The sequence below is a fragment of the Vulpes vulpes genome, chromosome 14 (genome assembly GCF_048418805.1).
Source record: "Vulpes vulpes isolate BD-2025 chromosome 14, VulVul3, whole genome shotgun sequence".
Taxonomy (NCBI): Eukaryota; Metazoa; Chordata; class Mammalia; order Carnivora; family Canidae; genus Vulpes; species Vulpes vulpes.
This window is the reverse complement of record NC_132793.1, coordinates 84,950,001-84,962,452: the sequence shown is the minus strand read 5'-3', so window position 1 is coordinate 84,962,452 and position 12,452 is coordinate 84,950,001. Positions and strand designations below refer to the sequence as shown.

Below are 12,452 nucleotides of genomic sequence, written 5' to 3'. Positions count from 1 at the left end.
ATTAAGCCTGTTCACGTTCAGAGTTACTATTGAAACATATGATTTTAGTGTCATCATGATATCTATTCAGTCCTTGTTTTTGTGGATTGTTCCACTGAACTTCTTCTTAAAGGGGAATTTAAAGTTTCTTGCAGAGCTGGTTTGGAGGTCACATATTCTTTCAGTTTCTCCCTGTCTTGGAAGCTCTTTATCTCTCCTCCATTTTGAATGAGAGCCTTGCTGGATAAAGTATTCTTGGTTGCATGTTCTTCTCATTTAGGACCCTGAATATATCCTGCCAGCCCTTTCTGGCCTGCCAGGTTTCTGTGGAGAGGTCTGCTGTTACCCTAATACTCCTCCCCATAAAAGTCAGGGATTTCTTGTCTCTTGCTGCTTTAAGGATCTTCTCTTTATCTTTGGAATTTGCGAGCTTAACTATTAGATGTCAAGGTGTTGAACGGTTTTTATTGATTTTAGGGGGGATCTCTGTATTTCCTGTATCTGAATGCCTGTTTCCCTTCCCAGATTAGGAAAGTTTTCAGCTATGATTTGTCGAAATACATATTCTGGCCCTCTGTCCTTTTCGCCGCCCTTGGGAACCCCAGTTAAACGTAGGTTTTTCTTCCTCAGGCTGTCGTTTATTTCCCTTAATCTATCCTCATGGTCTTTTAATTGTTTGTCTCTTTTTTCCTCAGTTTCCCTCTTTTCCATCAACTTGTCTTCTATGTCACTCATTCTTCAACCTCGTTAACCCTCGTCGTAGGACTTCTAGCTTGGATTGCATCTCATTCAATTGATTTTTAATTTCTGCCTCACTGGATCTAAATTCTGTATTCATGAAGTCTCTTGAGTCCTTTATGCTTTTTTTTAGAGCCACCAGTAGCTGTATAATAGTGCTTCTGAATTGGCTTTCTGACGTTGAATTGTAATCCAGATTTTGTAACTCTGTGGGAGAGAGGACTGTTACTGATTCTTTCTTTTGAGGTGAGGTTTTCTTTGTAGTCATTTTGCTCAGTGCAGAGTGGCCAAAAACAAGTTGCATTGGGAAAAGGAGAAAAAGAGAGGAGAGAAAGAAGGAAGGAAAAGAGAAATAGAAAAAAGACAAAAGGAAGAAAAAAAGAAAGAAGAAAAAGAGAAAGAAAAAGAAAGAAAAAAGAAGGGTGGGGGAATCAAATATAAATAAAAAAAAAGAACCCATGGGGGAGTATCTTCTGATTCTGTATACTTTAAGTCCCTTGACTTCCCTTGGAACTTGTTGGTCTAGCTGGTCTTCTGGGGGAGGAGCCTGTCGTGCTGATTTTCAGGTGTTAGCACTTGGGGGAGCTGCTCTGCCCCCTGCCTGGTGCCGGGCTCTGTGGGGGTTGTTTACCCCTTGAGGCCCCTGGAGGAACAACCCACAGGCCGCGGCCAGCTCTGGAGCCCTGGAGTCAGCTCCCGCAGTAACTACAGAGCTCTCCATCTGCAGGGTCCTGGATTTTCCCGGGCGGGGCCGCTGATCTGCTCAGGTCGGGGCAGGAGCGTCCTTGCTGTCCTGGGCCCTCCTGGCCTCAGCCTGTTCCGGGGGAAGGCCGGATCCTGGGTTGTGTCCCGGCTCTTGTGCTCCTGGGCCTGTGCTGTTGGATTTGCACTCCGGCCGGCAGCCCCCTCTGCGGAGCCGCTGTCCAAGCCCCTCCGAGCTGTTCCCAGGGCCGCGCAGCCCCCTCCACACAGATCTGCCGCCCGAGCCCCTCCGACCTGCTCCGGGTCCAGCCGAGCGCACTTCAGCCCTTTAGGGAGCTTGGTGCACTCTCCTGGGTGCACAGGTGACTGTTAGTGTCCCAGGGAGCCTGAGGGCATCCCCGCCCTCCTGGGTCCTGCTCTAACTCCCTGCGAGGCCTTTCCGCCCAGGAAGGTTGGTGCAGCTCCTGCTTCTCCGGGACGGGGCTCTCCTGTCCTGGGGACACTTGCCCAGGCCTCAGCCCGGCTCCTCGCGGGGCCCCTCCCCCTTGGAGGCCTTTTGTTTGTTTATTTTTCCCCGTCTTCCTACCTTGATAGAATCACGAACTCTCTCACTGTAACATTCCAGCTGGTCTCTCTTTAAATCTCAGGCCGAATTCGTAGATTTTCAGGATGATTTGAAGGTTATCTAGGTCATTTGGTGGGGACAGGTGATTTGGGGACCCTACTCTTCTGCCATCTTGCCCCTCCTCCCCTGTTTGTGTATAACTCTAAACAATTTCATAACATGTTGATTTGTGCAACTCCCCACTCATCACAATTAAGATACATAACTTGCATAACTACCAAGTTCTCTCATATTATCCCTTTGTAACTACATCCTCCTTGTCCCTAACCCCTGAAAAACACTAATAGGATCTCCTTTTCTGGAATTATGGCATTTTAATGATTTTATATAAATAGACTCAATAGTATATAACCTTTTGAGAGTGGCTGAATAGCACTCAATGGTCAGTGGTATGAGTGTACTACAGTTTGTTTAACCATTCGTCCCTTTAGGAACATTTGGGGTCTTTATAGTTTTTAGCTGTTATAAATACATCTCTTGTGAATATTTGTGTACAGGTTTTATGTGAATGTAAGTTTTCATTTAGCTGGTATGAATTATACAAGAGTACCATTGCTGGCTTATATAAGTGGATGTTTAGTTTTACAAGAAATTCCCATATTCTTTTTCAGAGTATTTGTACTGTTTACATTCCCCTCTGTACCCTGAAATGTATGAGTGACTGAATTACTGTGTGTCCTTATTAGTATTTTTTATTGTGATAAACCTGTAATATCTCATTGTGGTTTTCATTTGCATTTCCATAATGACTAATGAGGTTGAACATCTTTGCATGTATTCATTTGTCATATGTATATCCTCTTTAATCAAATTCCTATTCATGTATATTTGCCCTCTTTTCTAATTGGGTCATTGCTTTTTATTATTCATTTAATTTTTACTGAGTTTTAATAGTCCTTCATATATTCTAAATGAGTCATTTGTTAGACATGTCATGTGGAAATACCTTTTGCCCTTCTGTTGGTCATCTTTTCAGATTCTTAAGTCTCTTACAGAGCATTTTTTAAAAATCTTAATAAAATCTAGTTTATCAAATTTTACTTTAATGGATTGTTTTTGGTAACCAAGTCTAAGAATTTTTAACCCAGGAACACTTAGCCTAGATGCAAGTCCCCAAGATTTTTTCCTAAGTTTTATAGTGTTAAGATTTACATTTAAGTCTGTAATTCATTATTGAATAACAGGAGAAGATTAGGTAGAGGTTCATCTTTGTGATTATTGTTTTCCAATTTCCCCAGTTCCATTTGTTGAAAGGGCTGTATTCCTCCTTTGTGTATCACACCTTTGTCAAAATCAGTTGGATGTACTGTAGTCCCTTCTTATCCATGGGGAATACATTCCAAGTCCCCCAGTGGGGATCTGAATGCCTGAAACCACAGATAGTACTGAACCATTTATATACTATGTTTTTTTTCCCTGTAGATATATACCTATGATAAAGTTAAATTTATAAATTAGGCACAGTAAGAGATTGACGAAAATAACTAATAATGAAATAGAACAATTATAACAATGTATTGTAATAACATTTATGTGAATGTGGTCTCTTTCAAAATATCCTGTTGTACTGTACTTATCCTTCTTTTTGTAATGATGAGAGACAATAAAATGCCTAGTTGGTAAGATGAAGTAAGGTGAAAGATGTAGGCATTGTGACAGAGACTTAGGCTACTATTGACCTTACAATATATCAGAAGGAGGATGGTTTGCCCCTGGACCCCAGAGGACTGAAACCACAGAGCTAAACCTCGGGTAAGGGGTAGGAGAACTACTATATTCGTGCAGGTCTACACTTGGGTTCTCTGTTCTGTTCTTTTGATTTCTGTTTCTCTCCCTCCACCAATATTAAACTGTCTTGTTTGCTTTAGCTTTGTAGTAGGACTTACACATTGAGTATTTTCTCCTACTTTCTTCTTTCTTCAAAATTGTTTAAGCTATTTTAATTCCTTTCCCTGTCTGTATCAATTGCAGAATGACCTTGTTTATATTTACAAAATAACTTACCGGAATTTTGATAGGAATTTTGTTAAACCTACAGATCATTTTGGGGAGAATTGACATCCTATGTTGAGTCTTCCAATCCATGATCACGGTATGTGTCCTTATTTAAATCTCCTGTGATATCTGTCATCAGCATTTTGTAATTTTCAGCATAAAAGTCCCATACATGTCTTGTTAGATTTATATTCAAGTTTCATTTATTTGCGTAATTATAAATGGTATTGTGTTTTCAGTTTCCATATGTTTATTGCTAGTATATAGACTCATAATTGTTTTTGTTTGTTTCTGTGTTAATGTTGATCTTGTATCCTCTGACTTTGTTGAACTCATGTTCTTAGGAGTTTGTTCGTTTGTTTGTTTCTAGATATTTCTTGGGATTTTTTTCTGCATAATCATGTAGATGATTTCTACTGTCAACTTAAATTTTCTTTCTTTTGGATCTTTATATTTTTATTTCCTTTATTTTCCTGGTAAGATCTACCAGTGCTAAATTGAATAAGAGTGTTGGAAACAGGTGGCTTGGCTTTGTTCCTGATCTTAGGGGTAAGCATTCAGTTCTTATACCATTAAGTATAATGCTAGTGTTTCTCTAGATATTCTGTATTAGGCTGAGGGAGTTCCTTGCTATTCTAGTTTTCTGAAGGTTTTTATTGTGAATCAGTACTGATATTATCACTCTTTGTGTATCAATTGATATAATCATGTTCTTTAGGTTTTTAATATGGTTGATTCCACTGATCTGTTTTGAAATACTGAACCAGCTTTGCACTCATGGACTTAATTCTTAGTCATATGTATAATTACTTATAGATGCAGTTGAATTATATTTACTAATATATTGTTAAGGATTTTCATATATATTTATAAGGGAATGTAGTTTTTAGCTATTTTTTTCTTTTTCTTTCTTTTTTCAATTTTGTATTGTCTTTGTGGCTTTGGTTTCAGAATAATATTAGCCTCTTAAAATGAGCTGATAGACATTTTCTCATCCTCTGCTGCCTAGGACAGAGTGATAGAATTAGTATTAATTCTTTAATTGTTTGATAAAATTCTCTAGTAAAACCATCAGGATCTAGAAAACTCATTTTAGAATGTTTTAAATTATTAATTTAATTTGTGTAATACTTTTAGGGCTATTCAGCTTATCTATTTCCTCTTGGTTAAATTTTAGTGGTTTGTGCTTTCCAAGGAATTGGCATATTTCATCTAAACAGTCAAACTTATGTGTGAAGAGTTGTTTATAGTATTCCCTTACCAGCTTATCATTCCTTTATTGTCTAAAGAGCATGTAGTGCTATACTCAAATTCATTCCTGCTACTGGTTTGTCAACTTTATTGATCTTTTCAAAGAGGTATATTTTTGTTTCATTGATTTTCCTAATTTTTTCTCTTTTCACTTTCGTTGATATTTGTTCCTATCTTTATTATTTCATCTCTTCTATTTACTATGGGTTTCTTTTTCTTTTTTTTCCAGTTATTTGGGGGGTGATCACAGATTATAGACTTAAAACTTTTTTCTAATGTAAGCAATTTGCTACTATAAATTCCCCTGTCATCACCTTACCTCCATCTTACAGATTTTTTTTAAGATTTTATTTTTTTATTCATGAGAGACAGAGAGAGAGATAGGGAGGCAGAGACGCAGGCAGAGGGAGAAGCAGGCTCCATGCAGGAAGCCTGATGTTGGACTTGATCCCAGGTCTTTAGGATCAGGCCTTGGGCTGAAGGCGGCCCTAAACCACTGAGTCACCTGGGATGCCCTTACAGATTTTGATATATATTTTTTTATTTTCATTCAGTTCAGTGTACGTCTTGAATTCCCTCTAGACTGCCTCTTTGACTCATAGATTATTTAGAAACCTGGTATTTGATTCCAAGTATTTGAGACACTTCCTGTTATTTGTTTCTAATTTGATTCTGTTGTAATCACATATCAAATTCTATATAGTTTCAGTTCTTTTTGTTTTGTTTGTAAATTTTTTTGTTATTGGCGTTCAATTTGCCAACATATAGAATAACACCCAGTGCTCAACCCATCAAGTGCCCCCCTCAGTGCCTGTCACCCAGTCACCTCCACCCCCTGCCCACCTCCCCTTCCACCACCCCTAGTTCGTTTCCCAGAGTTAGGAGTCTCTCATGTTCTGTCTCCCTTTCTGATATTTCCCACTCATTTCTTCTCCCTTCCCCTCTATTCCCTTTCACTATTTTTTATGTTCCCCAAATGAATGAGACCATATAATGTTTTTCCTTCTCTGATTGACTTATTTCACTCAGCATAATACCCTCCAGTTCCATCCACGTCAAAGCAAATGGTGGGTATTTGTCGTTTATAATGGCTGAGTAATATTCCATTGTATACATAAACCATATCTTCTTTATCCATTCATATATAGTTTCAGTTCTAATAAATGTTGTCAAGATTTGTCCTGTGTCTCAGGATATGGTCTTAGTATATGTTCCATGGAGTCTTGAAAAGAATGTGTTTTTGTTGTTATTGGGGGAAGGATTTTCTGTCTGTTAGGTCCTTTTGGCTGAGGGTATGTTAAATTCTTTTGTATCTTTGCTGATTTTATGTCTATACGTCATGTCTTCTATTGTTGAGGAAGGAGTGTTAAAGTCTCTAACTATAACAATGGATTTGTTGATTCCTTTTTTACACTTCCATCTAGTTTTGGTTCACATACTCTGCAACTTGTTTGTGGGAAAGAATGTATGATTACTGTGTCTTTTGGTGGATTGAGCCCTTACCAATGTGTAAATTTGTCTGCCCTTTGTAATTTTTTTCATCTAATGTCTATCTAATGTCTGTTTTATCTGACAATATTATAGTCATTCTTGCTTTTTTGGATACTATTTTCTTGGTATATATAATTTGGTTGGAAGTCTAGAGTCCTCACCTGGCTCTCCTGATGGGGTTGGTGATAGAACACGATTTTTTTCTTCTTTGGCGTTTAGCTGATACATGGATATGGTCTAAAAGTTTTCTGTCTCCCTGCTGCCCTCTAGCCAGTGGGCTAGATAGAGCTTTTCTCAGGGCTTTTTTTTTTTTTTTTTTCTTTTGGTCTATGCCCATTGGTGCTTCTCAGGTAGCTAGTTTATAATATAGGAGACAAATGAAACACACAGGTACCTCATGTTGTTCCTTCTACATTCTTCTCTAAACTTTTCATGGTCTCCTTATGTTTATTTACATATTATACCCAGAGTTTTTAGTCATAATGGAGGGAAGAGTGGATTAGTCAACTTGAGCTGTCATAACAAAGTACTATACATTGGGCATGGTGTTTAATTTTGTTTGTTTTTCTTTTTGGTACCAAAGTAGATACTGGGGGGGGGGGCTGAATCCTCAGGACATTAAATTTTATTTCTTATTTATTTATATACTGTGCTGCTCCCGAGAAGCATTCAAAGTGGTTTTAGTGGATACATAAAAATGGAGACTTTCACTCCTTGGAGTTCTGGAGGCTGAAAGTCCAAAATCAAGGAGACAGCCAATTTGATTCCTGATGATAGCTTTCCTCCTGGCTTGTAGATTGTTGCCTTCTCATATAGCATATATACAGGGTAGGGGGGAAGGGAGACGGAAAGAGGGATCTCTCCTTTTTATCAGGCTACCAATCCTATAGGACTAGGACCTCATCCTATGTCTTTATTTAACCTTAATTACCTCCTTTAAGCCATATGCTAAGCTCTGTCTTCAAATACAGTCACATTGGGGGTTAGGGATTCAGTATGTGGATTTGGGGGGTGGGAGGACACTAATCAGTCCATAGCAGATAGGTAATGTTCTGTCTCTCCATAACTGAGAGTCTGAGCTCTATTTTTTGTTCTATCAAATGGTAATAAACATATGTGACTATAATTGTTTTAATCAGTTAACTTTCTGGACAAAACATGGAATTTTTTAGGGTCCTAAATGCTCTTATTATATTTTGTGAAATTTCTTTTCAAGGATGTTATACCATTTTGGTTTACTCATAAAGAAAATTAGGTTCCCTTTGTTCCCAGCAGCTGTTTTTATTTTACCTCTCTGGCCTAAACTTTTCATAATTTCAAAAAAAGAAAGAAGATGAAAAGAAAAGAAAAAAGAAAATTAGGCCCCCAGTGTTATATTCCACTTAATCTAAACCTAGTTTGGTATTTAAGTTATTAACCTTTCTGTTTCCATTTTTTGGTGGAAATATTTAGTATAATTATGGGCGGGAGATCTTTAGATTGACTTCTTAAAGACAAAAACAATGTTTTTGTTTTATCATTTCTATAACATAGCAAATGGTATTTGGGGGTGTTTTTTTTTTGAAAGCATATGCTTATTTATTTAGACATCATTCATTCATATTAATGCTGATAAATTTCTTTTTTTTAAGATTTTATCTATTCATGAGAGACACAGAAAGAGAGGCAGAGACATAGGCAGAGGGAGAAGCAGGCTCCATGCAGGGAGCCTGATGCAGGACTGGATCCCAGGATCACAACCTGAGCTGAAGGCAGATGTTCAACCACTGAGCCACCCAGGGGCCTCAATGCTGATGAATTTCTTTATTGTCCTCAATCTAAAGAGTAAAGCTCCCTTAAAAAATTAATGTAGTCACTTTTTAGCCTATTACCTTAGGTGCAGACCTGGACCCCCATTTATGTAGGAGGTTCCCAAGCTTGCAGTGAGCACTGGGTGTTAATTATTTTAAAAAAGAGAGATGCTAGAGTACAGGTGGGCAGAATGAAATATTGTTACCTTTTACCATTGTGTTTTCCAGTCACCCTGCATGCATGCACGTGCGCACACACACGTGAATTTCTGCATATAACTTACAGTCTTTTAACACATAGTAACACCAGTGCCATAACTTTGTCTTCTACTGGCAGAGGTGATTAGCATTTCTTATTTCCGTTTGTTTCATAGATCTAGAGCCAGAGGGGTATCATTGGTTTCATAGTTTAGGAATAAAAAACTACTTTTTATTTCATTGATGTCTTCCCATCAGTTCATATGAGCTACCTAAAACAGTGCTAAAAGGAATGCCCAGGCTACAAGGCACCTTAGGAGAATGGAGGTCAACTTTATCTTTCCCTCACTGAGCCCTGGAGAGTTCAATGACTTGTTCTGTGTCACAAAACTACCCATCAAAGCAGGAATAATACTGGTGCTTCCTCTCTGTTGCCACATACAAGGTGGGTTGGAACTGAGAAAGCTGGCCTCCTGTGGAGATGCTGTTCTCAGTGAGAAATTGGACTAAAGGGATCCCTGGGTGGCTCAGTGGTTTGGTGCCTGCCTTTGGTCCAGGGCATGATCCTGGAGTCCTGGGATCAAGTCCCGCATCCGGGCTCCCTGCATGGAGCCTGCTTCTCCCTCTGCCTGTGTCTCTGCCTCTCTGTGTGTGTGTCTCTCATGAATAAATAAATAAAATCTTTAACAAAAAAAAAAGAAGAAAAGAAATTGGACTAAAAAACATTTACTTTTCAGTTCAGGAGGATGAAAAAGAAGCTTGCCTGTTTTAGCCTGTGCTGGGGGAAACTGCCTTCTGGGGCTAAAAAATGAAGGTTCATTCCTGTCTGCCCCATCAGGAAGCTTCAACGTCTTCTGTCCAAGTTCTGTGGGTGCCAAATCTGTGCTTGAGCTAAGGGTTTTCTGCAGCCTCACAAATAGCACAAGGTATGACAAGTAAATAAGTGTACAAGGTGGAGCTGTACAGCTGTGAGAGGAAAGCCACGGGACTCTTTTTTCCGTTCCCTCACTTCCCTAGCCTCCTCTCCCCACCAACACTATTTCTGGATTTATGCTTCTTGAGCTCTCATTCTTACAGAAAATGGTACAAAGAGTGAAGCAATAAAGAGAGTAAGATGGAACTCAAACATGCACACACAAATTAAAATTTTAAAACTTAGAGCAGTTAGTAAACATGGCAAACAGCAGATTTAGATCTAAACCTTAGATAATAGAAACTAAAAGATAATTTTAAGATAATTGAACATGGTAAGAATAGAAAGCAAGGAAAGAGCAGCCCATCCTCTAAAAAGCAGCTTTAAAAAGGTAAAATTAATAGAGGTGAGAAATTTAACCATCAAAATTAAAAACTCAGTAGAGGCACTGTATCAGATGAGACATAGTTGAAGGAGAAGAGGCTGTTTCTTGGATGAATCACAGCAAGCTAAATAGATAAAAATATTAAAGAATAGTGAACAGTTACAAAAATATCTAATACTTCTATGGTGCTTCTGTGTGCCTGGTCCTGGTCTGGATGTTTTACACTTATTAACAACCTTATGAAGAAAGTACTATTATTATTTCTATTTTCCAAAAAGGCAAAATGGGAACAAATAATCATAATCATAATAAAGCACAGTGTGTCAGAGGTTATGCAGTAAGTAGACACGGAAGCAGAATCCACCCAAGAGACACCACGTACTTAATCCTGCAAGACCTAGAGTATGGGTTCCTCTCATATGGTGAATTAGTGTTCCCATACATGTTTGCTAGTACAATAGGAGGAAATAAAAGAAAGAATGTGGGAAGAAGTGTTAAGAGATTATTTTCAGAAGAAAGACAAAATTGTGACTTGTATACAGGTATAAAAAATGAGCACATGTTAAAGAGTTTATTTTACTCATATAACACAAGGGACCCAGGCAGATGTTAGAGCCAGTTCAAAGGAGAAATCAAATCAGGACAATTTTATATGGACTAGGGATGCTGCGATAAATTATAGGTGGTCACAAAACTTGTTTATCTGCAAGGTACAGAAAGTCAAATCACTACCAGACAATGTATAATTTATACATCTATCAATTGCTTATGGCTTACAAAGAACCTTTAAATAGTTCAAATACAATGACAGGCTAACTCAGAACTGTGTGTTAAAGAGGATGCAGTTTTCCATTAAAACAATACTTTTTTTTTTTCAACAGAAACCATGTTCTGAAAGAATGGCTGAAAATTTAATAATATTGATGAAAATCATAAATCCTCTGATTCAGAACATATAAGTCTGAGGAAAGGTAGATAGTAAGAAACGAGCCCCTAGACATACTATGCTAAAAGCTGCAGAACACTCAAAGCTAAGGAGATCCTGGGAACAAGAGAAGACAAAAGAGCAGCTTTCTAACAAAGAAACAGGAAAGAGACTGCAGACCTTTTAGAGAGTGCAGTAGAAGACAGAAAAAAAAAAGTACCTTCTAATAATTATCAACTTAGAAATCTTTCGCCAGCTAAACCATTTTTTATGTGCGGGGCAAAATCAGACATTTTCAAGAAAACAAAGACTAAAAGAGTTTTCCATGCAGTGGAAAACAACCAGAAATACTACTATTAAATAAACTAGCAGGGGCACCTGGGTGGCTCAGTGGTGGAGCTTCTGGCTAGGGGACTGATTCAGGGGTTCTGGGACTGAGTCCATCATCAGGCTCCCTGCAGGGAGCCTGCTTCTCCCTCTGCCTATGTCTCTGCCTCTCTTTCTGTGTCTCTCATGAATAAATAAATGGAATCTTTAAAAAATAAAAAGAAACTACCAGAAGGAACATTTAGGAATAAAAGATGAGAAGGAATGGTAAGCAAAGCAGTTGGTTGAAAAATCAAGTAAATATAGGGATGCCTGGGTGGCTCAGTTAGTTAAATATCTGACTTGGGCTCAGGTCATGATCTCAGGGCTATGGGATTAAACCCTATGCTCAGTGGGGAGTCTGCTTGTCCCTCTGCCATACAGTCTCTGTCTATCTCCTCTCTCTCAAATAAACAAAGTCTTTTAAAAAAAAGTCAGGTAAATATAAACAAGTTGGAATATATAAAATAATATTGATGGGCTTGGGAGTATGAAAAACAAAGAGTTTAAATGCCAGAAAATGGAAACATGGAAAGTGGTACTTGGATAGCAAGTGGAGACAAAACATTCCGTTGTTGTGCTGACAGGGCACAGAGTGGTCAGTTTTGAGTAAGATACACATGTTAAAAATGTAAGAACAACCATCAGAAGCATAGGAATAATATAGTGAACTTTCAAACAGGTAGGGAGTGAGTAGGAGAAAAATAAGGAAAACATGAGAAACTCCCAAAAAGGAGGAAGAAGTACAATCAAGAGAGAGAAATCAAAAGCACAAAATTAAGTAGTAGAGATAAAACCAAACATAGCAACAGAGAAGATAAAAGTAAGTGGATTAGGCAGCTGGTTATATATAACCAGCTATATATATGTGTGTGTGTGTATATATATATATATATATATATACACACACATACATACATTTGAGATTTCCCAACTATATATACTTTAAAAAATCTAGCTATAGGCCATTTGGATGGAACTAAAGCACTTAAGTACACAAGAAACAAAAATAAACACATTAATTAAAATAAAAAGTAAAAAATGAAAAGATAAGCCTGATAAACTGGAACAGGAATGAGAATGGCTATGTTTAC

General features: G+C 38.0%; 1 protein-coding gene across 10 annotated transcripts in view; it reads left to right on the top strand.

The window, feature by feature from the left end:
- The window catches only part of LOC112910145 (CHRNA7-FAM7A fusion protein), a 326,471-nt gene that overhangs the window by 278,273 nt on the left and 35,746 nt on the right, over window positions 1-12,452 (top strand). The window contains exon 1 of one of the 10 annotated variants that reach the window (XM_072737048.1): window positions 4,083-4,136. The exons of the other annotated variants lie outside the window; for them this stretch is intronic. The gene's annotated coding sequence lies outside the window, so the exon portion shown is untranslated. Of the gene's footprint in view, window positions 1-4,082; window positions 4,137-12,452 lie in introns of those variants that run through there. 10 annotated transcript variants of the gene reach the window in all.